Source organism: Cricetulus griseus, assembly GCF_003668045.3.
Source record: "Cricetulus griseus strain 17A/GY chromosome 1 unlocalized genomic scaffold, alternate assembly CriGri-PICRH-1.0 chr1_1, whole genome shotgun sequence".
NCBI classification, from domain to species: Eukaryota; Metazoa; Chordata; class Mammalia; order Rodentia; family Cricetidae; genus Cricetulus; species Cricetulus griseus.
In genome coordinates, this window is record NW_023276807.1 from 123065651 (window position 1) to 123093286 (window position 27636).

The 27636-nt window shown below is 37.0% G+C and overlaps 1 long non-coding RNA gene across 1 annotated transcript; it reads right to left on the reverse strand.

Annotated features, from left to right (window-relative positions):
- Positions 1-3679: 3679 nt before the first annotated feature.
- LOC113832263 lies at positions 3680-4986 on the reverse strand. Its single transcript, XR_003479463.2, has 2 exons — positions 4717-4986; positions 3680-4186 (listed from the first exon to the last, which is right to left on the reverse strand). It is a non-coding gene; the product is annotated as an uncharacterized LOC113832263 (long non-coding RNA).
- Between the last annotated feature and the right edge of the window lie 22650 nt (positions 4987-27636).

Genomic DNA, 27636 nt, shown 5'->3' on the forward strand with positions numbered 1-27636 from the left:
ATAGAATGTTTAGAAATCAACTAGTCAAAAATTGACAGCTCAGAAATTGTTTGTTTGACTCTAAGTGGCTGGCTTCAAAGTAAATACTTAAAAGTCTTTGCCCATTTTACCACATTGTCATACATACTGATATATTATAGAGTGCAACATCCCTGGATAAAAATCCTTAATTGCCCATGTGACCAATTTGCTATTTGGATTGTCTTTAACTTTTTAATAATTAATTCATTTTAATATAACAAAAATCATTACTGGCATAGTCATTTTGTAAGGATGAAATGGTTGATAATGTAATGTTTAATGTTTACTGGTTGATTGACATAGCTTAAAGCTGTGTATGAGCTATTATTGTATTTAAATCCTCCATAAAAAATCACTGATGAGGTAAAACAAGAACTGAGATTTTAGTCAAACCCTAACTCTCTGATCTTGGTCCAGTCTTCTATCCCTGTGGCTTCCTACACTTGTCAACTATCACATATAAACCCCTGACAAAAGTAAGATATTTCTAGAGTTCCTAACAGTGTACAAAATTCTGGAGTTGCTATAGATGATTATGGAACAATGATACATGTTCTGAGTTCTCATTATATGCAAGGGCAGCAGGAAAACTTCAGAGGCTGTAAGAATCATTGGTTTCCGATGATCAATATGACAAAGCTGAATTTGAAAACCCAACAATGATTTAACACGCATCCTCAGTCAGTAAATACAAGAGCTAGGACTCACATCACCCTCTGTCCTGCTCAGTGCTCTCCTCCTTGCTCTCCTTCCGAAATCACAGCTCACAGAAATAATATACTTTCTCTTTTCATAGGCATCACCTTTCAAAATTTAGGTAAGGAAATCAAGAGATCCAACCTGTTGGCCTCAGGGATGTCCATTTCGCACTCACACTAGTGACAGAGTTGTCTTTGTGGTAGACAAAGAGGTAGAGAGAGAGAGAAAGAGGAGAGAGAGAGAGAGAGAGAGAGGAAAAAGAAACGAAGAAAAGAAGCCCCTTCTTAGACAATAGAAGGAGGCCAGGGAAACTGAAAATCCATATAGGACCATAGGAATGACACTCAAACCCTTCATACAAGGAGCCCGACAGCTGCTTTTTCTTGTGAGTCAGAATAATTAAGCAGAACACAAAGTTTCTTTATTGCCAGTGTTTTCTGGGCACCTCACCACTGACCTAGAATTGGAAAAATGCTTCCACATATATTGTGGAAAGCATCAGAGAAAACCTGGTTTCACTGATATAGTTTTGCCCCTTTGTACGGGGGAGATCAGCATAAAACCCAGTACTTTTGCTAATTCCCAATGGAACACAGACACCTGGAAGAAAGAAATAATTTTTACCACCTACAGGTTTCCAATGGGAAGAGCAGAAGAGAAAGAAAACCACTGAGACCAAGAGGGGGGAAAAGATTAATAAGCACTGCCTCCGCTGCAGGAAAAAGAGATTTTTCAAAACAACAACAATAAAAAGTGCCTAGAGGACAGCTGTGTGCTGTTCTCCCTTCTAATAAAAAGGAAAAAAATGAGAAAAACAAAGGCAAAGGAGGGCTGGAAAAGAGATAACTGATATCACAGGTCAAGCTTCCTGAGTTTAAAAAATAGTGAAAAAGAACATAATTTACATGTTTAAAAACTTTTCATGACATTTATATGCACAGGTATTTGTGAGTGGATCCATGTGGAAATTATGTATCTGTGGAAAAATGTATGCTGCCTGTAAAATAGATTATACACATAGGGGTTTAAGAACTCTGAGTTTTTTGTACATTAAGAACTGCCAAGTACAGGATTTCCAAATCCAAAACCAGACTGCAAGAAGAAATACTCATTATGTTATTGAGATAGAAATAAGAAATAACAATAAGAAGTAAGCCTGTCTTATGATTCCCTGAAAATAACCAACTGTTTTTATGTCCTTTCATGTCATAAAGTACCTTTTCTCAAAATAAATGGTTGTTTTGTGTGTGTATGAATTTTAAAATGAATATGATTAATCCCATGCTTTTTTCTATAGGCATTTTCTCTTTGAAGCTGACTTAATCTGATTGTTGTCATATTTATTTTAACAAAATCATTCACATTGCTGTATTTCCCTTCTATATGATTATCCCTCATCTTAAAGGATCTGACGGAATTGTCAGTTGGGGTTTTTGTATACCTGCTAGATACGGTTTACAAAAGAACATACTCATATTCATATTCCTAATTTAAAATTGACAACCTGCCTGTCTCTCATCAACTCACCATGACAGTATCTCTGGTGATGAAAACTAGGCTGCTTGTTCCTGGCACCACTTTAAGTATCAGAATGCTAGGCTGGCTTGTTACCTCCTCTAGTTTTCAACACGATAATAACTCTAATATGTTTCATTTATCAAGGAAATATGAAGTAACTTATATGATAGTCCTAGATACTTCAAAAGATGATCCGGAAAGAAAAATAACATTAACAGTCTGTGCCTTCAGTACAGGCTTTTCTTGCTAGGCTGCCCTGAGAGCAATGCTGCAGAGAGAGGAGAGTGACACTCCAGTGATTTAATTACTGCTCCACTCCTCATTACACCTGTGGCTTAAAATAGCAAGCACAACTGCAGAGATGCCATTGTGGATAGCACACATTCACTGAAATATACACCACATTCCCACTCATAAATATAGCTCTCAATTTATTGTTGTCCCTATAGCAATGCTCTCACTTCCCTGGAAGGAGAAAGTTGTACTCAGATACATTACTGTCAGTGTTATTAGCAATTAGCATATTGTTAGGATGCCTAGCTTTTCGGTGGTGTGTTAACTATTTCACAATAGGAGTAGAATGTAGCCATCTTACATTCCTATGAATTGCCCCACAGTATAGGCTTGTATATTTGCAAAGGATATGTGAACCTTTCCTATTTCTTCTTTGTTACATAAATTGTGAATATCCATCCACTCACTAACTTTAAATGCTAACCACCTTCCCTACTATGTTGAAGCTTGCTTATTCTTAGAATTTTATTTTCTGACAATGATTGGCACCTACTTCACTGGTGCCCCTTCACTCATCATATTCCAGAAAAATTTCTTGCTAGAATAGTACATTTTTGATGCTTCTATGAACTTGAAAGTCTTTCAGATTGGCTTTCAGGCCACAGATGGCCTTGTTCTTCACTCTCCCTCTCTCTCAACTTCCCCTCGTGGTTCTCCCCTTCGCCTTCTTTCCTGGAGCTTATCATAGTACCCTTTATTCTCCATGTGCCCTTCTTTCTGCATTGTATGATGGCTACACTGCTTAACTGGTCTAGAAATTTCCAATACAGTCAATTTCTATTCCTTGTTTTGTGAACTACCCCAGCCTTTCCTTTAAGGTCCATAAGGGTAACACTTTTATTATTTATTTTGTGCTTTAATGGATATGAAATAGTCATGTTGCCTGCCACAACAGACAACATGAGTAAAAAGGACTTGCTCCTACAGTGCTTATGGTCTTACACATACATGCTCTAATTTTCTCCAATATAATCTGACTTCTCTTTATACACGTCTCCCAATGTATTTCTATTCTCATGATAATTTGTATTTTGACATATAGATTGTTTTGCTTTCTTCCTTAAATCTATGTATGCCATATATGAACACAGTCAATATTTCCCTGTATAAAATGATTCTAAGGCTTAATATTTTCAAATAAAGTCAATCATTTTTCATCTTCACATTTAATGAAGGAAGGTTTGATTGTGGCTTAGCAATAGGGTCTTGTCTTATTTTTTAAAGTGTTTTGTGGACTTCTCTGACATGTTTAAATGCCTAGAAACTGAAAATTCCAGGCACCAAGTAGATACCTCTTTTTGTATTTCTCCCCTTAGCCTTTCCTTGCAAATCCATAGATTTATTTATTTATTTATTTATTTATTTATTTGTGGTGTGGTGGCTTTAAGAAAGTAGAATTTCTTCTTTAGCTGCTCCAGGATTCAGATGAGGTATCCAGAAACCTAAGCTCATCCAGAAGCCTTTCAATGCCTGGGAATTGGAGATCACTCTTCAAAATTCTATTGTGAAGGAAGATAGCAATGTTTCATCCAAATTCAGGTGAAGGGCAATTAGATGGATAGACTTTAGCTATCCTCATTTAGCTATCCAATAGCACATTCCTCATTTTCACCAGATGCTGTAGATGTGTTTCCTTTAATTGAAACATGTCCTCCTGTAGGGAAGAGGGTCATATGCTTTAGTAAGTAAATTAGGCTTACAAGTTTCAAGAAGTAATTGAAAGGTCAGGAAGTAGAGGAAACTTACAAGAGTGGTGAGATACAATTCAAATCAGCAAACTATTACCAGACATAAATGTGTCTCTCTGATCAGCCAAACTTAAGAGAAGTAACTTTTATGACATTCCATGGGTGCTAAGAAGGATTTTCTGGTGATGGACTACTTTTGAGACAACCCCAATAATCTCTAAGATTCACTAAATCAGACATGAATGGGCTTTTTAAAATTTTTGTATGACATCGGTGCTCTGTATGAGGTCAATTGAAATTTCTTTGTCTCCCAAGAAAAATCACACAACACCTGAAGACAAATATCCTTGGATATAATATATCTGATTCATGTTTGCCACAACTCAATGGAAATATTAGTACAATAAATGTTGTTACATGGCACATTGAACTCTACATTAGCCTACCTTCACATATATGCAATACATACATGTGCATATGTGTAGTTATCCCTCACCTCATCATAGATGATACTCCAAGATCCTCAAGGATGCTGATGTCATGTTTAGTGTAGAATTCTAAATATATCTTGATTTTTCTTGTGCACAAATACTTTCTGGAGGTTTAAGTTGTAAAGTTGTTTTCATAGTACTGAGGTTAGACCACAGTGTTTTGGGTGCCCCTCCCCTGTCAGCAAGCTCTCCAGGACTGCCTTCCCCTGCTTTCTACAAGGAAATTATATTTAAAACTGTCCTTGTTTATTTCATTATTTAGTTATTTATTTACTTGTTTTATGAAAATAGATTTTATTTATTTTTTATTTAAATTCTTTAATTACTACTCATGTTTACATATCCACCCCCCATCCCCTCACCCTCCCATCCTCCCATGTTCCCCACCAACCCACCCCCCAACCTACCCCCCAAGTCCTTCCCAGGGCTAGTGAGGCACTCTACCAGGGACCTTCAAAGTCCATCATATCATTTGGGGGAGGGCCCAGGCCCTCCTTGCTGTATCTGCGGTGCAATAGTATCCTTCCATAGGAAATGGGCTCCCAAAGTCCATTTGTGCTCTAGGGATAAAGACTGGCTCCACTGTTAGAGGTCCCATAGACTGTCTTGGTCTCCTAGCTGGCACCCACATTCAGAGGGCTTGATTTGGTCCAATGCTGTTTCCCCAGCTTTATGACTAGGGTCTCCATGCTAAATATATTTTAATAAAATATGTTGACTATGGTTTTTCCTTCCCCCAGATCCTTCCCTCTTCAACACCCATGCAAATCCATACCATTTCATTCTCTCTTTCATTAGGATGAAACATTTATTTTTATTATTATTGTAAATAGACACAAACAAACAATCCAGAACAGAACAAAATGAACAAACCAACAGAAGAAAAAGCCATAGAAAAAGTTCAACAACATATATAAATACAGAGACATATATTTACATGCACAGGACTCCCATAAAAATTCAAGATCAGAAACCACAAAAGTTATGAACACATCTTAAATTGTACCTTTTCTATCATGTACACTATCTGATTGAAACCTTAAAAATATCTTTTTAAAATTTATTCTTCTTTCAGACATTACATCCCAATTGCAGCTTCCCCTCCACCTAGTCCTCCCAGTTGCCTTGTCTCCCAGATCCAGTACTTCTCCTCCATTTCCCTTCAGTAAAGAGCAGGTCTCCCAGAGATATCAACACAGCATAACAACTTACAATAAGACTAGGCAAAAACACTTATCTAAAGGCAGGAAAAGGCAACCAAATAGGGAGAAAAGAGTCCCAATAACAGGCAAAAGAGTCAGAGATACCCTTCCCACACTCCCACTGTTAAGAGTACTACAAGTACACCAAACTACACAATTGTAGCATATATGATACGGACCTAGCTCAGACCCATATCCAATTAGAATAGTTATAATATTCTCTTCACTAGGGACTATGACATATATAATCCCATAATGGTGATGATATGAATTTCATATTGTAGACTAGTCTGTAAACATAAGTAGAAAGTAGTTGGTAACTCTCATTCTGCTTGTGTCACTCTTATACAACTAGGCATGTATGGTGGTTTGAAAGAAACTGGCACCCAAAAGGAGTGGCACTAATGGAATGTTTTGCCTTGTAGTGTTGGTTGGCATGGTCTTATTGAAGGAAGTGTGTTACTATGAGTATGGGCTTTGAGGTCTCATATGCTCAAGCTATTGCCAGTCAGATAGTTTATATCCTGTTGACTGCCTATCAAGATGTAGGACTCTCCCACCATATCTGTTATGGATAAATGTTGATGAAGGAACCTTGGTGGATTCCATGGCAGTCAAGGGTGACTGAGGTGGAGGGACAATCATGCCATGCAGACAGAGCTTACATGAGAAGTTTTACCAGAAAGGAGAGGGAAGTGGGAAAGAAAGAGAAAAGAGATAAAGAGACACAGAGACAGAGAGAGGATAGAAGAGAAGAGGGAGACAGGAAAATTCCTATCTGCCCCAAGGGAAGTGGGAAACAGGGAAAGAGAGCCGGAAAGAGAAGAGCAAAGTGTGGACAGAGAAGAGCAGGAAAGAGAGTGTAAGAGGGTGGAGGTCTTTCTTTTAAAGAGGTACTTTGCACCTGGCTGACCAGGGTACTTTCTGAGTGCATAGGCCAGCATAATGCCTAAATCCTTACAACATCTGGCTTCATGCCAACATGTCACAGCAAGACAGTAACAGACTAAACCTCTGAAACTGTAAATCATTCCATTAAAGACTTGCAGGCATCATGGTGTCTCTTCAGAGCAATATAAACCATAACTAAGATATTATGTCTTGCCAAAGCAGTCATTATTATTTTTATTTAAATTATAAACAAACTTGTTTTACATGTCAATACCAGTTCCCTTCCAACCACCCACCCCCTATCCAGTCCCCTTTCTGCAGCCCAGGGAGGATGAGGCCTTCGATGGGAGATCTTCAAAGTCTATCATATCATTTGGAGCAAGGCCTAGGCCCTCCCATGTGTGTCTAGGCTGAGAGAGGATCCCTCTGTGTGGAGTGGGATCCCAACGTCTATTAGAATGCTAGGGATAAATATTGATCTACTACCAGAGGCACCATAGATTTCAGAGGCTTCCTCACTGACACTCACGTTCAGGGGGTCTGGATCAGACCTATGCTGGTTTCCCATCTGTTAGTTTGGGGTCCAGGAGCTCCCGCTTGTTCAGGTCAGCTGTTTCTGTGTTTTTCACCAGCCTGGTCATGACCCCTTTGCTTATCACTCCTCCCTCTCTGGAAATGGTCTCCAGGAGCTCAGTTCACTGTTAACTGTGGGTGTCTGCTTCTGCTTCCATTATCTACTGGATGAAGGCTATAGGATGGCATATAAGGTAGTCAACAGTCTCATTATCAGGGGAGGTTATTTAAGGTAGCCTCTCCTCTGTTGCTCAGATTGTTAGTTGGTGTCATCCTTGCAGATCTCTGGACATTTCCCTAGTGCCAGATTTATCTTTAAACCTATAATGGCTCCCTCTATTATGGTATCTCTTATCTTGGGGTCCTCTGTTCTTCCACTGACTCAACTTTCCTGCTCCTTCATGTCCTCCTCACCCCTCCTCTTTTCCCCTTCCCTTTCTCCTAGCTCCTTCTCCTCTCCCCCCATGCTCCCAATTTGCTCAGGAGATCTTGTCCCTTTCCCCTTCTCCTGGGAACCACGTATGTCTCTCTTAGGGTCCTCCTTCTTTCCCAGCTTCTCTGGCAGTGTGGATTGTAGGCTGCTAATCCTTGGTTCTATGTTTAAAATTCACATAGGAGTGAGCACATACCATGTTTGCTTTTTGTGACTGGGTTACCTCGCTCAGTATGGTTTCTTCTAGTTCTATCCATATCCCTAAGAATTGTTTTTTCCTGGAGAGTAGTGTACATGTACTCCATTGTGTACATGTACCACATTTTCTCTATCCTTTCTTCAGTTGAGGGCAAGCCAGTCATTATACTAGCTCACAGGATTCACATCTAGGTTTCTGATGCTTGATTTTCTCTTCTGATGGACTGCATAGTGCCTTTCAGATCTATAAATGCTATCTTGTATAGATGAATCCTCCAAGACTATACCAGCCTGATTTGTCTGTATTCTATGATGGAAGCATGCTATGTCTTCAACAATAGGATCTTACTTTCATGTTTTGGTGGGTAACCAGAAACAATGGTTATAACATATAATATTGAGGCTGTTCATTAGAACCTCATTGATCCATAATTTTAAAATAAGTGACACATTCCCAAGTATTAAACTGTTTATTTGTTAGCATTTTGTGTTTAGTACATGTTTGTTAATATGCTAGGGGAAACTCCAATTTAACTCTTTGCATATATGTGTATAAATGTATTTTATGGTATCTTTTTTACTCAAAATTTTTAATTACATTTCTAGGAACAATTATGTTTCCAAATGTGACTGTTTATGTACCAATATATCATTTACTAGAGATACGTTTGATTTTATTTTAACCCATTTACATAATGATCCATACAGAGATCCAGAGATGACGAAGGTACAAAGAAAATTTCATAGATAATGATGGTAAATGATATATTGTCAAAAATTTGTTGCACCTATGAACTAGCATATTCTTCCAAAAGATACTTATCTCCTCGGTAAACCCTATTTATACCATCTTCTTAACATCAACTTATCTTTACATCCAAGAACAGTATGTTGGCTGTCTTGTACTTGTATAAGTTAGTATTATTGAAGTCTGAATATCATACAAATGTGGTTCAATACCCACACTTATATATTTTCTTACTGTGCACAGTAAATGCAATATTGATTTGTAGACAATACACACGTGTGTATCCAGATATAAACATATATATGTGATTTTTTATATCTATAACTTGAAGTTTTGAATTTAAGGAAAAAATTATAGTACTTTATACCAGTGTTTGAGAGTCCTTTAAATGACCTGAAGTTCTACTTTAAGAAATTTCTGTATGTTTTTAATTTATGCTGACATTCAAGATGATCTTTCCTGAACTTTTATAAAAAAAAATGAAAAGAAAAAGAAATCCTGATTGTGTTATCTTCAACACCTTGTCAAATGCACCCAGAACACGTTTGGATTTTGACCTCTTTTCTTTGATCTGATACCTCAGAAAGCACATAGCTTATTTTCTCATTTCAAGCAGGTAATAGGTTTTCCAAATATCTAAAGGTATGCTTCCACATGTGACCATTCTCTGGATTTCACTATCAGTTATCTCTCCACCCAGTACCTCATCATTAAGTCCATGCTTCCTGCTTTAGTTTTAGTATCTTGTTTGGAGGGCCAGTTTCAGGACTGAGCAATGAACTAACATTTGGTACTTCACAAAACAAAGCCTTAAATCTTAAGAGATTTACATAACAAAGGTTTATTTCTTATTCACATCATAGTCTGTGCTGGAAAAGATTTGGTGCTTTATCTTGGATCCATGCTGTTTCTCTGATCACAGCAAGAAAACAGAGAGCTAGAGGTTTCTGTCAGACATATTGGTGTGTTAATGGATGTGAATTGTGTCATTCACCTTTAATCCTTAGTTTGTAAACTCAGCACTCAGAAATTTTATCTATGAACATGCTGCAAAGTTAATGAATGCATGTATGTCTGTTAACAATAACAATTTCAGCAACATATATGTTTAAAATCTCTAAACATACCTTAAGATTTAAACAATGAGCACACAAGACATTATACTTTATTATACTTTTTGAATAGTATGCCTTAGTAGCTTCTCCTTTACAATCTTTCTGTTACCTACCTGTAGTCTACCCTCACTGAGTTTCTTTTCTTTGTCCATGTGCCATGGTCATTTTGTCCACTCTGTCCATTGTCATTGCCCACTTTTACACACTATTGTTATCCTTCTAGTTTTTAAGTTTTACATACATTCACACACACATACTATAGGCTAGGATCTGTGTTTTAAGAGAGACAACTTTTTTGTTTGAGTTTACATCATCTAGCTTAATATTATTTTTCTAGACACATATATTTTCCTTCAAGATTTCCTAATTTCATCTTTCTTTACAGCTGAATAAGTTCCCTCTGCATATGTAGTACATTTTCATTACCCTTTTACCTGTTGATGAACATATAGGCTGGTTCCATTTTCCTACCATAGTTAATAAAACAGCCACAATGTGAATGTGCAAGCATGAACTTCTTTGAATATGATGGGAATGAAATAGTATTATACTATGATATTTCTTTCTTTATTTTTTGTGAGATCTCCCTAGTAATGTTCATAATAGCAGTACCATCTGCATATTCACTATCAGTGAATTAAGTTTTCCTTTTCCTCAAATCCTTGCCAGCATTTTCTGTCAGACATTATTATTATTAGTATTAGTAGTAGTAGTAGTAGTAGTAGTAGTAGTAGTAGTAGTATTGTTTTAAATTTTTTATACAGGGCCTCTTGTCATGTAGAATAGGTTGACCTTGAACTAAAATAATGCCCCTAGCTCTGCCTTCTGAATGCTGGGATTAAACTATTGAGCCACCATTCTAGACCCATTGTCAGATTTCTTGATGATGACCCTTCTGACTAAAGTGAGGTTGTAATTTTAAAAGTAGCAGAGAGAGAAAGACACCATGTAACAGAGCTCATGTGAAGGTGTTTTTATAAGAGAATGGGGAAAGGAGGGAGGGGACTGGGATACTGCCCTCTGGGGACAGGAACAGCAGAAGAGAAAAGAGAGGCCAGGGACACACACACACACACACACACACACACACACACACACACACACACACACATATATATATATATATATATATATATATATATAGAGAGAGAGAGAGAGAGAGAGAGAGAGAGAGACAGAGAGAGAGAGACAGAGAGAGAGATCATACACAAATAGATAAATATGGATTTCTATGTCAGGAAGTCAGAAACCCAACAGATGTCTTAAATTTGTATCACTTCGGCTTTATTGTTTTACCACAACAGTGCCAACTAACACTGAAAATTCCTAAAATAAATGACATCAAGGGATTAACCTGGCCTTCCTTACTAAGAGGAATTAATATGAACTGGTGCCAAATCAAAAAGACTGCTTCTCTGAATCCCTTTCTTCATGTGTTACCCAAAGGAATGCTTCCATTAGCTCCAATTCTCCACCTAATCAAAAGAGCTAGTCATCAGGAATTGCTCCCTGAAAAGCACTTTTCAACTTCATTAACAATATTTTAATCATTATTCATCAGTGCTTATATATTTCTGTTAAGATCTAAAATAATGCTATCCCATGACTTTCACTCAGTCTGCAGATAGATATTCATGAGCCTTGCTGCTTCCTAATGGCCCTCTTTAAATTCTGGATGTATTACTTCCCATGTCTTCCTAAGAACTCTTTCTGTAATGATTTGATTATTTGTTCCATTAGCATAAAGCACAACTATCCTCTACTAAGTGTGCATTGGCTTGTACTGCATCCAGATTCAGTTATTCTTCAGATTACCAATGTGTAGTATGATTTAAATGAAAGTTAAATGTATATACCCAGAGAAAAAATAAACAGTGACCATACATTTTTGCTGCTTTTTCTATCACATCGTATGAGTGGGCAGTCTAGGGTTGTTTTTTTCCAACTACTCAGGTTTTATGATGTCTCCGACCACTTTATTCCTTCTGTAGATTGTTCTGAGAGTTGAATCTTTTTTTGTGGTTCATAAGAAAGATGGCACAATGATCAACTCTGTAGACTCAGTTGCAGCATAACACACAAAGAAGCAAAAACAAAACAGACACACTCTCTTTGAGTGTATTCAGGAAAAGTTATCCAGGGATTTCATTTGCATAGCTCTGGATGTGGTACATAGAAACACACACACACACACACACACACACACACACACACACACACACACACACACACACACACACAAACAGCCCCAATCATACTGAAAAACACAGTTTTATTACAGTTAGCCTATGACTGGTAAGCCTCTGAAGTCCGGTAGCTGAAGTAGCAACATTTTTGAACATATAGAGGTGGGTTCTGTAAAATCTGAACCAGAAAAGCTAGAATCCTGGAGGAAAATAAAAAATTCAGGAAAGCAGTAAATGGTACTGCCTTAAGAGTCAGATGAACTCAGCTTGAGGCTGGGTTCTTTGTTTAGCTGTGTGGACTTGGGTTATTGTCACTCTACTAAGACTTCAGCTTCACTTTCTTCCCTTCAATTTTTCTGTTTTTCTTTTTACAGAAAATAGATTCTTTTCTCATATATTACTGATTTTAATTTCTGCACCCTCTACTCCTCCCAGGTTTTCCCAACTCCTTTCCCATCTGGATCCACTCCATTTTTGCTCTCCTTAGAAAAGAAATGCTTTTATGAAATATCAATAAAACATAATAAAATAGAAAAGTTTATTTAAACTTGTTTTTGTTCTTTTATTCAAATGAAACCAATGCTTGGTAGGATGATTTGGGGAGCACATGAGTATCATTTGCAGTGTGATTTTCAGATAGTTTTAACTGTATTAATTTATGTGTTACCCATTCTGGTGACTCAAACTTCTTTGTACCTCTATAATTTTATTATTTTTCCAGAAAATGCTCTACTTAGATGGAGAAAGATTGACTTGCAGTTGGAAGACATATTGGACTCCAGCTCTTATTGATCATCACTGGCATTAACTTTCTTATCTGTAAAATAGTTCTACCAATACAGTCACAGGCTATGGCAAAAACTGCATGAGGTATTGTATGTAAGATTTCTAAAACATCACCGTACAGCATGTAGTAGTAAAGAAGAGTAGTGTGTTAATTTCCTTTCCTTTGGAGTCATATTGCTTTTATTCTTTTACACATTTATAGGCAGAATCTCTGAACTTCAAAGTTTGGATATCCTTCTATGTTGGAGACAGGTAACTAAGTGACTGGTATGCCCAAATTAGACTATGAGTTGCTTTTCTGCATTATCAGGTAGTTTTTATCCACCACACAGGAGCAATAGTTTTAAAGTATACTATATGCATTCAGTCTTATATTTTCTTTGAAATAATTGTGGTTAGTAATCAACAAATGAAAAAGCTGATGGTCACACATAGTAGGAATCAATGAGTGTTTTATGAGTGATTCAATGATAGGGTGGATGACTTAATGTATTTATGTCCTTTTCTCCTTTTGTCTCATGGGTCTTTACTACCAAGAAGTGTGTAGAAACTGATGAGCTGGCTTCTGCATGGCTGCAGTTATGTTTTTGTGTTTATTAGATTCTAAGTCATACTGGCAGACCTGTTCTTTACTCTTAAGTTTGGTGAATGCTACAGAGTAAACTAAATGAACCATGGCAAAAACAAATAAATCTTTGCCAAGGAGGTAGTATAAATTGAGACAATTGCTTTTTAGTCACATATATTTCTCGGTTAAAAACCTTGGAACACTGGCAAAGGTAATTACAATAAAATTATTGTTTTTCTGAATGCTATCAAAGATAACTTGACAAGCTTTGGGTTTGGGGTCAATTAACTTGAAAATTCTGCGATTATTATTTCAGCTTGATGATTTATTTATAATGTTGCTAACAAAGGAATTGTGTCATGGTTTTAAGCAGATATGTTAACTTAAAATGTTCTACCTTTTTATCTTTAAAGGCAAATTTTAAAAGTGCCTTATCTCTTTCTGTGATTTTAACAGTTTGGTTGAGCAAACCCCTACCGCTATCAAAACCCAGTACTCTATCCAATGTGTGTGTGTGTGTGTGTGTGTGTGTGTGTGTGTGTGTGTGTGTGTGTGTTTCCATTGACATCCTTGCTTGTGGGTCAGACAATTTAACTGGAAATACTGTTCAACTGTGTCTCCTGGGAAACATCCTACTGATAAGTTCTTTTAATTAGGCAACAGTTCCTTAGTGTGAGATAGACTTTTATGTAAGTTTTGCTTATGTGTTTAAGTTTGACTTCTTAGAGATGTATAATACTTCTATGCTCTGATAGTTTACCAGAAATCCCAAGAGTCATTTCCACCCTCAACTGTTCTAAGTAACTCTTTCAATCCCTTTAGTAGTAAACTTAGATGAAAAAAACTTCCAGACCTTTAAGATTTAACAGTGTACTAAAAATCTAGAATTAATATCCTTCAATTAATTAACCATAATTCTGTTAAGATACTAAAACTCTAAAAAATATGCATTCTTGCTTTGAACAGTAAAGATCATTTGGTATATTTAGTTATTATTTGTCAAGATAGTGTAAGGTGATTTTGAAGTTAAAAAGTCACATTTGATTTTACTTGGTGCATTTTCATGTGTAAGAATATACTCATATTCAACAGTCTGTGTCAACTAAAGCCACTTACTGTAACATTTTGCTTTTGAGTCTTAAAATTAGTCTTTAGCTTTGCAAATCATTTTATATTTGTATTTCTGTATAACATTACTGTGACATGTTTTCAGTTTAAAAACAATTCTAAAAGAATAAAACTGAAGTGGTAATATTCTCTGACCACATAATTTCTAATAAGAGGGAGACGGCAGTTAATTTGTATTTGATGGATGCCTGGCAGACTTTCTCTGCTGAACCCAGAGTTAGTTAGTTGAACCCTAGGTAGTTAGTATAGTTGGCCAGCTTGCTCCAGTGATCTCCTTCCCCATCTCTGCTTCACCAAACATATGCTCACTGGTAGGTTGCCATGCCTGCACTTTATTGAAAGTCATAAGGATTTGAAACTAGTAGGTTGTACTATGTTGTAAATTAATGTGATTTTCATGCTTAAAAGGTGAGAAAATTACAGAGCTAACATTTGTTCATTATATTGAAAATAGATTCTTTTGCAATATATCCTGATTACAGATTCCTCTCCTTCTTCTTCTTCTCCTAGTCCCTCCCCCATATCCTCCCACATCTAGATTCACCCCTTTGTTGTCTCTCATTAGAAACCATACTTATAAGTGATAATAATAAAATACAGCATAAGAAGACAAAACAAACACTAACACATCACAATAGGACAAAACAAACAAAATAAAGGAAAAGTGCCCAGAGAAGGTAAAGGAAACAGATATAGACACAGACCCACTCTTTTGCAGACTCAGGAATCCCTTAAAAAACTGAACTGAGAATATATATATATATATATATATATATATATATATATATATATATATATTGCATTCCTCATCAAAATACCAGCACAATTCTTCAAGATCTTGAAAGAACAATTCTCAACTTTATATGGAGAAACAAAAGACCCAGGATAGCCAAAACATCCCTATACAATAAAGGAACTTCCGGAGGCATCACCATCTCTGACTTGAAACTCTATTATAGAGCTATAGTCTTGAAAACAGCTTGGTACTGGCACAAAAATAGACAGGTAGACTAATGGAATCCAATTGAGAACCCTCATCCCAATCCACATACCTATGAACACCTGATTTTTGAGAAAGAAGCTAAAGATATACGATGAAATAAAGAAGCATCTTCAACAAATGGTGCTGACATATCTGGATGCTGGCACGTAGAAGACTGCAGATAGACCCATGCACAAAACTTAAGTATAAATGGATCAAAGACCTCAACATAGATCCTGAACCTCTTAGATGAGAAAGTGGGAATTATCCTTGAATGAATTGGTACAGAAGACAGCTTCTTGAATATTACACCCATAGAACAGACACTGAGATCAACAATTAATAAATGGGACCTCCTGAAACTGAGAAGCTTCTATAAGGCAAAGGACATAGTCAACAAGATAGATCAGCAGCCCACAGTCTAGGAAAAGATATTCACCAACTCCGTATCTTACAGAGGCTGATTTCCAAAATTTACAAAGAAATCAAGTAGCTAGTTTCCAAAACACCTAATAATCCAATTAAAAAGTGGGGTACGGAACTAAATGGAGAATTCTCAACAGATGAATCTAAAATGGCTGAAAGACACATAAGAAAGTGTTTAACATACTTAGCCATCACAGAAATGCAAATCAAAACAACTCTGAGATATCATCTTACTCCAGTCAGAATGGCTAAAATCAAAAACACCAATTGACAGTTTATTCTGGAGAGGATGTGGAGTAAGGCACTCCTCAATTGCTGGTGGGAGTGCCAACTTGTACAGCCACTTTGGAAATCAGTATGGAGATTCCTCAGGAAAATGGGAATCTTCCTAGCACAAGATCCAGCAATTCCACTATTAGGCATTTACCCAAAAGAAGCACATTGACACAACAAGGGAATCTGTTCAAATCTGTTCATAGCAGCATTATTTGTAATAGCCAGAACCCTGAAACAATCTAGATGCCCCTCAACTGAAGAATGGATAGACAAAATGTGGTACATTTACACAATGGAGTACTAATCAGTGAACAACAAAAATGGAATCTTGAAATTCCAGGCAAATGGATGGAACTAGAAGAAACCATTCTGAGTGAGGTAACCTAATCACAAAAAGACAAGCATGGTATGCATTCACTCATATATGGATTTTACACATAGAGCAAAGGATTACCAGCCTATAATCCACACCACCAGAGATGCTAGGCAAAAAGGAGGACTCTAAAAGAGATATACATGGTCTCCTGGAGAAGGGGAAAGTGACAAGATCTCCTGAGCAAATTGGGAGCATGGGAGGAGGGAGAGGAAGTTAGGAGAATGAGAAGGGGAGAGGAGGAAGGGTGAGGAGGACATAAGGTAGCAGGAAGGTTGTGTAGGGGAAAAAATATAGGAGTGCAAAATAAGAGATACCATCAAAGAGGGAGCCAGTATAGGTTTAAAGTAAAATCAGGCACTAGGTAAATGTCCAGAGTTCTACAAGGATGACACCAACTAACCATCTGAGCAACAGTGGAGATGCTACCTTAAATGCCCTCCCCTGAAAATGAGATTGATGACTAACTTATATACCATCCTAGAGCCTTCATCCAGCAGCTGATGGAAGTAGAAGAAGATACCTATAGCTAAAACTGATCTGAACTGGAATCCAGTTCCAGAGAAGGAATGGTGATGAGCAAAGGGGTCAAGACCATGCTGGTGAAACCCACAGAAATGGCTGGCCTGAACAAGAGGGAGCTCTTGGAACCCAGACTTATCACTGCAAAATCAGCATGGAACTGATTCAGAAACCATAAATGTGGGTGCCAGTGAGGAGGACTCAGAAATCTATGGGACCTCTTGTAGTATAACAGTAATTATCCATAGCCTATGAATAGACTTTGGGATCACATTTCATGTTGAGGGATACTCCCTCATGTTACTATAAATCTTTCTGCCCAAAAGCCACCTGAGCCCAACTGCCATGTGTGAGCTTTACGACAGCCACCTGCCCGAGTTAGGCCCAAATGAATACACAGAGAGACTTGTATTAGTTACAATGCTGCTTGGCCAATGACTAGGATTCTCATCTGTTAGCTCAGTCTCAATTATCATACTTCTATATATTTTATAAGACTTATCTTATCAGACGCCTTATTGCCATCCCTCCTAGCTGGTGGATCACATCGTGCCGCTGAAGCAGGAGCCGAGGGGAAAAGAGGGCCCTTCCTGTTTCTCTTTCGCTTAAATATGAGTCTCCTTGCTATGTCACTTCCTGGCTGGATCAGCACTTCTCTACTACATTTCCCAGAATCCTCTTTGACTCCTACTTCTGTCTAACTTGCTGTCTAATTGGCCAAACAGTATTTTATTCAATAATCAATAAGATAAACATACACAGTAGTGCATTCCCCAGCACCCTCAGCCTAGACACATGGGGATAGGGCCTAGGCTATCCCCATGGATATGACAGACTCTGAGGAACCCCCATGGGAGGCCTCACTCTCCCTGGGAAGCAGAAATAATATTGGATATGTAGGGTGTTAGTGGGGTGTAGGGCAGGAGGGGAGGAATAGGGAAAAGAGATTGATATGTAAAACAATATTGTTTCTAATTTAAATTAAAAAAATTAAAAAAGAATGTCATTATGACAGCTTTATGGGGTAAAAATTCAACTCTCCATGTTCAAAGATTTATGTAGGTGTTGTCTTCAGCAATGCCCACAGTTTGTGGAAAGTGACTTTAGTCTTAGGCAACTGCCTCTATTGTTTGGTGGTTCCTGTGGGATACCTTTGGACAACAACCCAAATAGATGTAACCTACTTCTGGTACTGTAAGATACATTTGGTCCCAAGAGATGGTCTATTGGGGCTCTGTCTCCCCATTATTTGATGACTTCATTTAGATTGCCTTCATACCTGTATACATTTTAGGAAGCTTCTAATGTATTAAGTTTCTATTCTACCCCTCAAATGACCCTTAATTTTAGCTGTCTCTCTCCTTACTTCCTCTCTCATCCCCTCTTTATTCCATGTGATTTTCCATTAAAAGAACCTTATATATCCATAACTATTCTATTTTCCTTTCACAGGGAGTACAATATGTACCCTCCATAGTCCCTTATAAAATATAGTATTGACTTAACAGCTCATATTCTCATGTAAGTGAGTAAATATCATATTTGTTTTTCCAATTCTGGATTACTTACCTCGGGGTAATTTTCTTCGAATTCTATCCATTTACCTGCAGGATTCTTGATTTATTTTTTAAAGACTAAGTGATATTTTATCCTGTAAATGTACCATATTTTCTTTATACATTAATTTGTTGAAGGTCATGTAGGTTGTTAGAAATTCCTGTCTGTTATAACTAGCGCAGGCATTTCTTTGGTAGGATGAATCATCCTTTGGGTGTATGTCAAGATGTGGTATACCTGAGTCTTGAGGTAGATCTATTTGTAACTTCCTGAGGAGCCACCACATTGATTTTCTGGCGGCTATACAGGTTTACAGTCCTACGAGCAATGGATGAGAGTTTCCCCTGTTCTACATCATTGCCAGCATGGTCGTTATTTTGTTATATCACTCTTAGCAATTCTGACTTGTGTAAGATGGAATCTCAAAGTAGTTTTGATTTGCATTTTCTTGATGATTTAGGATTTTGAACATTTTAAAAAGTGTTCCTTAGATATTTGAATTTTTTTCTTTAGAGAATTCTCTGTTCAGATCTGTACCACATTTTTAATTGGGGTTCTTCATATATTTGAATACTAGTAGTTGGCAAAATCTTTTCTCATTTTGTAGGCTGCTGCTTTGACTGAATGATGATGTCCTTTGCCATGCAGATGCTTTTTGGCTTTGCAAGCTTCCATTTATTCATTGTTGAGTTTAATGCCCGTATTAATTATGTTCTGTTCAGAAAGTTTTTCCTGTGCCAATGAATTCAAGACTATTCTCCACTTTCTCTTTTATCAGGTTAAATGTATCTAGGTTTATGTTGAGGCCTCTGATTCTGTCACTGAATTTTTTGTAAGATATTAAGTATGGATATTCTGAACTCTTCTACATATGGCTATGTAATTTTATAAGTACCATTTTTGACGATGCTCTCTTTTTCCAGTGTGTATTTCTGGCTTCTTTATCGATAAGAAGGTGTTTAGAGATGTATAAATTTATATCTGGGTCTTCATTTTGACTGGTTTATCAGCATGTCTCTTTTTGTGCCAATACCAGGCTGATTTTAGTACTATAGCTCTGTAGTACAGTTTGAGGTTGGGATGTTGATACTTCCTGCAGTTCTTTGATTATTCTGTGTTGCTTTGGCTAGCCCTGAGCAGCCTGCAGGTTCCTAGGCAATCTGAAATTTCTCTTACTTTAGTGTGTTGAAAATATATTGCCAAGACCTTTGTTTTGTGGTCTTTAAAACTTAACAATGAGGTTTTTAACTAAAGCAAGTTTATATGAAGTACATAGAAACATTTTAGTGTTTATGGTTCCATCCTGAGGGAATTGTGAAGTTCATCAGTCTTTACATTTTCAGTCCTTAAGTTGTTCTTTTTCTCTCCACTTACTATCTAACTAGGACTTCAAACTTTCTGAACATCTGCAAAGCATTCTTTAATGTTTCTGAATCACTCTTTTATTTTGCCTTTGATGTTGTTTCAATTTTTCTTTCAATAAAGAAATGTTTTAAATTCAGTAATGATCAACTACTACTCTTTATAGTATATGCTTACCAGGGTAACAGTGGAATGTGGGAGAAATGAACCTAGTTCAGAACTTGCACTTATTTTAAGCATTAATATCCTAATTACTGATTCTGGTTACATTCTATACACATATAGAAAAAGGTGCAAACATCCTCATTTAAAAGGAAACATAAGATAATCATTTAAAATTTATTTGTAATAGGGAGATTAAAATCTGAAGTATGGATAAATAATTAGGTATATACATATATATGTATGTTATAAACAATAATTGAATGATACATTCTATGCTGACTGGGTATATGCATATATATGGAAATATACAACACAATACATTTATATAATTCAAACACAAAATTGTGCAAATTACAAAGATGTTAAAGCTGAATGCAGAGGTGCATATTCATAAGTACTACTGGTGCTCTGACTGCTACAGTTTTAAAGCCTATGTGTGTGGGGTAATATCAGGGTTTTCAATTCTATTCCATTGGTCTACCTGTCTATTTTTGTGCCAATACCAAGCTGTTTTCAGGACTATATCTCTGTAATAGATCTTGAAGTCAGGGATGGTGATGCCTCCAGAAGTCCCTTTATTGTATAGGGATGTTTTGGCTATCCTGGGTCTTTTGTTTCTCCATATAAAGTTGAGAATTGTTCTTTCAATGTCTGTGAAGAATTGGGTTGGGATTTTGATGGGGATTGCATTGAATCTGTAGATTGCTTTTGGCAAGATTGCCATTTTTACTCTGTTGATCATACCTATCCAAGAGCATGGGAGATCTTTCCATTTTCTGGTATCTTCTTTAAATTCTTTCTTTAGAGACTCAAAATTCTTATGCTACAGGTCTTTCACATTTTTGGTAGTGTTACCCCAAGATACTTTATGTTGTTTGTGGCAATTGTAAAGGGCGATGTTTCTCTGATTTCTTTCTCTACCAATGTGTCATTGGTGTATAGTAGGGCTACGGATTTTTTTGAGTTGATCTTGTATCCTGCCACTTTGCTGAAGGTGTTTATCAGCTGTAGGAGTTCCCTGGTAGAGTTTTTCAGGTCACTTTATGTAGACTATCATATCATCTGCAAATAGTGAAAGTTTGACTTCATCCTTTCTGATTTGTATCCCCTTGATCTCCTTTTGTTGTTTTATTGCTCTAGCTAGGTCTTCAAGGACAATATTGAAGAGGTATGGAGAGAGTGGACAGCCTTGTCTTGTCCCTGATTTTAGAGGAATTGGATCGAGTTTCTCTCCATTTAATTTGATGTTGGCTGTTGGCTTTCTGTATATTGCTTTTATTATGTTGAGGTATGTTCCTGTTATCCCTGATTTCTCCAAGACCTTTATCAGGAAGGGGTGTTGGATTTTGTCAAAGGCTTTTTTGGCATCTAGTGAGATGATCATGTGTTTTTTTTTTTCTCAGTCTGTTTATATGGTGCATTACATTGATATATTTTAGTATGTTGAGCCATCCTTGCATCCCTGGGATGAAGCCTACTTGATCATGGTGGATGATTTCTCTGATATGATCTTGTATTCGATTTGCTAGGATTTTATTGAGAATTTTTGCATCAATGTTCATGAGGGATATTGGTCTGTAAAGTTGTGTCTTTGTGTGGCTTGGGTATCAAGGTTATTGTAGCCTCGTAGAAATAGTTTGGCAATGTCCCTTCTGCTTCTATTTTGTGGAACAATTTGAGGAGTATTGGTATTAGCACTTCTTTGAATTTCTGGTAGAATTCTGCGGTGAATCCATCTGGCCCCAGGCTTTTTTTGTTTAGGAGACTTTTGATGACTGCTTCTATTTCCTTAGAGGTTATAGGTCTGTTTAAGTTGCTTATCTGTTCTTGATTCAATTATGGTAAGTGATAACTGTCCAGAAAATTGTCCATTTCCTTTCAATTTTCCAATTTTGTGGAGTACAGGTTTTCAAAGTATGACCTGAAGATTCTCTCGATTTCTTCAGTGTCTATTGTTATGTCCCCCTTTTCATTTCTGATTTTGTTAATTTGCATGATCTCTCTCTGCCTTTTGGTTAATTTGGATAACGGTTTGTCTATTTTGTTGATTTTCTCAAGTTTTAAAGCTTTACTGATTTCCTCTTGAAATTATTTTTCACTATATCTTAAATAATTATCACACTGTTGCACTGAAAAATAACTCTCATAACTCATCATTTTCAAAATAAAGTTTATTCTCATAATAACTTCAGAATTACTGAGGACCTGAAAAATGTGTTGGCTAAACTTAATTGTAGATTTCCTTGGACAGAAAAAATCCTAGGAAGTTAGTAAAGCCCATCTCTAGGGGTATAAGGGATAGATGTTTTATAGCCTCCAGATCATTGTCTCTGACCTCATGAATGAATTGATCCACAGACTCATAATTTGATGATAATATTGTGAAGTGGCTAACTGTATGAAGCAATCCTTTACTAGGGGACATTTCTTGTATCTTAATCTGGCCACTTTGTATTGTTCTTCCATTGTTTCCTGGTTGGTATGATATGAAGGCCTACCTTCCTATCTACCTTCCCCACAGTGATAGAATGAAAACTTTCTCAAGCTATGAGCCAAACTCAGTTCTTCCTCTTTGTATATTTGTCACAGCAATGGCAAAAAGCCGGCAACACAAAAGAAACATAGATTATCTATATGCCTCTTTCTCTATCAATTTTATTCAATCATTGATTTGTCAAGTTACTATAGTAGATTTTTGACAACCAGTGAATCAATATTGATATGTTACTACTGACCTCCACAGTTTTCACAGATTTCCAGTTTTTAAGCAAATAACCCTCTATCTTTTGGGATATTCCATTTAGGATGTCTTATTCTGTTTAGTGAAAATGTCTCTGCAAGCTTCTTTTAGCTTTGATAGTTATGTGATGATATTTTCATAATTGAAGTCCTTAACATTTTGAGGATCCCACTCTCAGGTAGAGGATGTGTTATAGTATACCTCTGAGCTAATAATTAAGAGAGAGTTAGCCAATAAGAAGCCTAAGCTATTGGTTAAACAATTGTAACTTATATTAAGTCTCATATTGGTTCTTTCTTTAAGTGGCTGCCAACCCAGTGGGGGAAGAGAAAACAGGTCGAGGGGGACTGAGATAGACAGAGAAAATCCTACATTTTGGCACCTGAATGTTATGATAAACCTTTCTGCCATAAGCTGCCGGGCCCTACCACCACGTGGGTGGTCTCCATCAGCTGCCCGTGTTCTGCCTACCCCGTGGATGGACAAAAAATACAGAGACATATTAGGTACAATGCTGCTTGGCCAATGACTATGATTCTCATCTGTTAGCCCAATCTTAATTATCATACATCTATATATTTTATAAGACTTATCTTATCGGATGCCTTATTGGCATCCCTACTTGCCAGTGGATCACATCGTGCTGCTGGAGGAGGAAGAGGAAAAGGGGACCCTTCCTATTTCTCCTAGCTCAAATATGAGTCTCCTTGATATGTCACTTCTGGCCTGGATCACCACTTCTCTACTGCATTTCCCAGAATCCTCTTTGACTCCTAGTCCTGTCTAACTTGCTGTTTCATTGGCCAAACAGAACTTTATTAAACAATCAATAAGATAAACATACACAGAAGTACTTCCCCTATCACCTGAACATATTGGTGTTAACCCAATGGCTGCAGACAGCCTGCATGGCCCACTACCCACTTCAGGTCTGGGTGTCTATCTGTATAATGTTTCAGGGTTGGCAGGAAAGTAGCTAAGCGTGTACCCCATTCCTTAGCACCCCTCACCCAAGCAAGCCACCTAATCAGGTCTGCTAGGCATGCACAGACAGGAGAGCATAGCAGACTCCTGCCATACTACACAGAGACATTTCCAGGCTGTGTAATGTGCTGCATGGCAGATTTAGTGTTAATTCAGGAAAAGAAAAAGCTTATGGGCTGGTTGCACACTACCTGATGGCAGCATTGCAGAGGTGAGTATAATGCTCATTGGTGCCCCTGCCATGCTGGAATCCTGAACAGACAGGCAGTTGCTTTAGTCCTAGCCATACCTGCTTAATATTTCAAAAACACTGTTGGTCATAAACAGATTTTTAGATACACAATAAAGACAGATTCAGGCAAAAATAGGCCCCTAAATGGACCAAAGTGAACTTAAAGATGTACATAAACTTGAGAGAGAGGAAAAAGGAGACAGTCATAGATTAAAGGAGTAATTTAAAGATAATAAATTAAAATCCTTAAAAAGGAAATAGCATGATATTAGCCATGAAAAGACAGAAATTCGAGAGTCTGAATTATGTATATTATTGTGTTTTCTTTGAATTTTTTTGGCTGCAGAGAGACATTTGACTCTGGGTACTGCCAAACTAAAGCAACCTATATATTTTAAAGGTATATTGACTTCAAAATTTGACTCTAAGGATATGTTACTTTGGAAAAGAGGTTCTACTTTTGTTTCCACAGAGGATGGGAACCTATGGATTCCTTCCAGGTTATCATTTGATCAAGCAAGACCTCCTAAACAATGGCAGAGAAGATCTAACTTCCAAAACAGCTGAGATGTTGCAGCCTCACAGACTACTAGACAGAATTTGGACATTGTTTTGGGTTTTCTCAGGATCCCCATGGGATTGACAATGCCCCCAAACAGCAGGATGTAGTTTGGAGAGAACAACACCCAAATTCCCAAATATTCTTCATAAATTCTTGATTTTATTTAAAAGGGATTGTTTATAAATGGCTAATTGTCACAGTCAATCTCTTTCTAAAGAGAAAAAGGCATAGATATGATATTTGGACAGAAATTTCTGACCCATGGAACCTGCAGCAGTTTAGTCCAAAATAAACACACAGATACTTATATTAATTATAAACTTTTTGGCTAATGGCTCAGGTTCCTTATCCACCAGTTGTCCCTTAATTATTAACCCATTTCTACTAATCTGTGTATCTCCATCTGGTCTTGGTTTACCAGTGATGCCCAAACTTCTGGCTTCCTCAGCAGCTATATGGTGTCTCTCTGGTGACTCACTCTCTGCATTGCTCTTCCCAGAATTCTCCTAGTCTGGTCAGCCCACATATACTTCTTACCTGTCCATTGACTGAAACAGCTTTATTCATCAACCAATAAGAGAAGCATTATTCACAACATACAAAAGGACATCCCTCATCAATGATTAAATAAAGGAATATGTAGGTATCACTGACCATGCCTGTTTGGGTGTGGTCACAGGTATGTAACAGGGGTTTAAGAAGCAGGGAGGCGAGCACACAGCCCTCTCTCACTTGGCTGAGTTGACGAGGAAGCATTTCTGGGTCCATCCTGCTCAGGTGCAAACCTGATAACTGGTTCCCATGAGTGAGTATTTTCCCCTAATAAACTATCAGTTATTAACCTATCTATGACTCCACTTTGTAATAATAAATAGGAATTCTTTGCATCGGTATGGATTTTGGTTTATTGATGCAAATGTAAGGTCAATTTTGTCATAAGTATATTCCTACTCTTGTTTGGGTATTGTGTTTATAGAGCCCTTTTAAAAATATACAGATTATAGATACTTATTTATAATAGTCAAAATAGTCATCTATAATGGCCAAAATTTATACTTATGTTTGTTAGTTTTTCTAGATATATGGAGATATATTTTAGATGGAAAGGTGTTCTTGGAAACCTTTTGAAGACCTACAGAATGTGACACTTAAAATGCTTTGTTAACTTAGGGCTTTTCATGACAAAGAAACACATCTGCTTCTGACATCAACAATTACATCAGAGAGGAAGATGGGCATTGAAGAAGCTGGTTATGGAGTTTGCCTTCAATATGACAGGAATAGCCATTTGGACAAGAAACTATTCTTTACTGGAATGCTTGACAGCATGTTGTCCAAATTGGACAAAGAGGTTACAAAGGATGGTGCTTCAAAGTTCCTGCTTCATTAAAAATCTGCCAGACACTCTGGGCCTATAGGCTGAATAGGAATTCCCTAATGTTACAGAGAAATTTTGGGTGACTTTCCAGGCAATGATCTCTGTTAATTCTAGAGTTTATATCATATCCTTCCAGAGTCTTTGATGGAATTGAAGACAAGTAATTATTGTTATGGTTTTCCTTCATTATGATAAAAGATAAATTACTTATAAAACTTTAGACTCACAAATATAGGATAAATGATATAATATTTTATTTAAGTTTTGCCAAATGTAAAGGTACTAAATATTGTAACTATAATTCTTGCTTGATAACTGTTTTGTTATATATAATTTCAGTACATTAAAGTTAAAACCTTTCTTTTTATTTAGACAGAAAGGAAGAGATGATGGGGGATGTCCTTTTGTATGCTATGAGTATATGTTTCTCTTATTGGTTGATTAATAAAGCTGTTTTGGCCAATGGACAGTCAGAATTTAGCTAGGTGGGAATTACAAACAAAGAGACAGGGAAAGAAAGACAAAGAAGAGATGCCATGTAGCAGCCTGGAAGTCAAGATACCCAGACATCACTGGTAAGTGAAGTCCATATAGAGATAAACAAATTAATAGAAATAAATTAATAATTAAGAGAGAGCTAGCCAATAAGAAGCTTAAGCCATTGGCTAAAAATTATAACTGATATTCAGTCTCAGAGTGGTTATTTCATTAAGCAGTACAGGACCTTGTTGGTGGAGAGAAAAAACTGCTCCAGTGGAACTGAGGTAGAGGGAAAAATCTTCTGCTACATACCTCTGTTCACATATGTCTTCCAAGAACACCAAAAAACCCACAAAATAGTTATTTTCATCATGTTTTTTCAGTAGTGCTTTAATATGATCGATTACTATTGCTGTGGATTTGGTATCTGGCTGAAGTTGTTGCTAAGCCTTTTCCACTGTAAAGTTACCATTGCCTTCTTCCCAAAACAATCATCTCTGTGAATAGTTATCTTTCTGTAGCTTCTCCTAGGAAGCTGTAATCATATAGTTGGAGTTTTCTAATACCAGAGATTTGTGTTTCCATTATAATTAATACTATCCTATTCAGAAATATTGAGGATTTATGGAAAATTAGTTTCTAGTTTTAGTTATAATGTTATTATTTTTTATTTTGCTTTTACTTCTCATTTTTTGGCAATTGGACATTTTCAGCCATTTCTTTTTCCTCATTTAAAGAACTCCACACATGTGCTTCCCTGACCCAAATCATTCTTGTATATTTTTTTTCTTTTATATAGAATTGGATACTTAGTTGAACAGTCTTATATCTTTGGATTGGAGTATAGGTGTAGGGAGCTGCAGAAAACCGCACCCAAAAGATGGCGCTGGTTTCCGCCCTCCGCCAGCCCGACGGCGAGCGCTCTCTGTGGTAAACAACTCCAAATTAGGCAAAGGTCATGTATCCTCTTAATTCTGCTTGGAGACAACCTATCCTGGCGCGCCACGTAGGGTTAGGTGATTGGTAGATGTAGGCTATATCAGGCCCCGTCTCCCTCG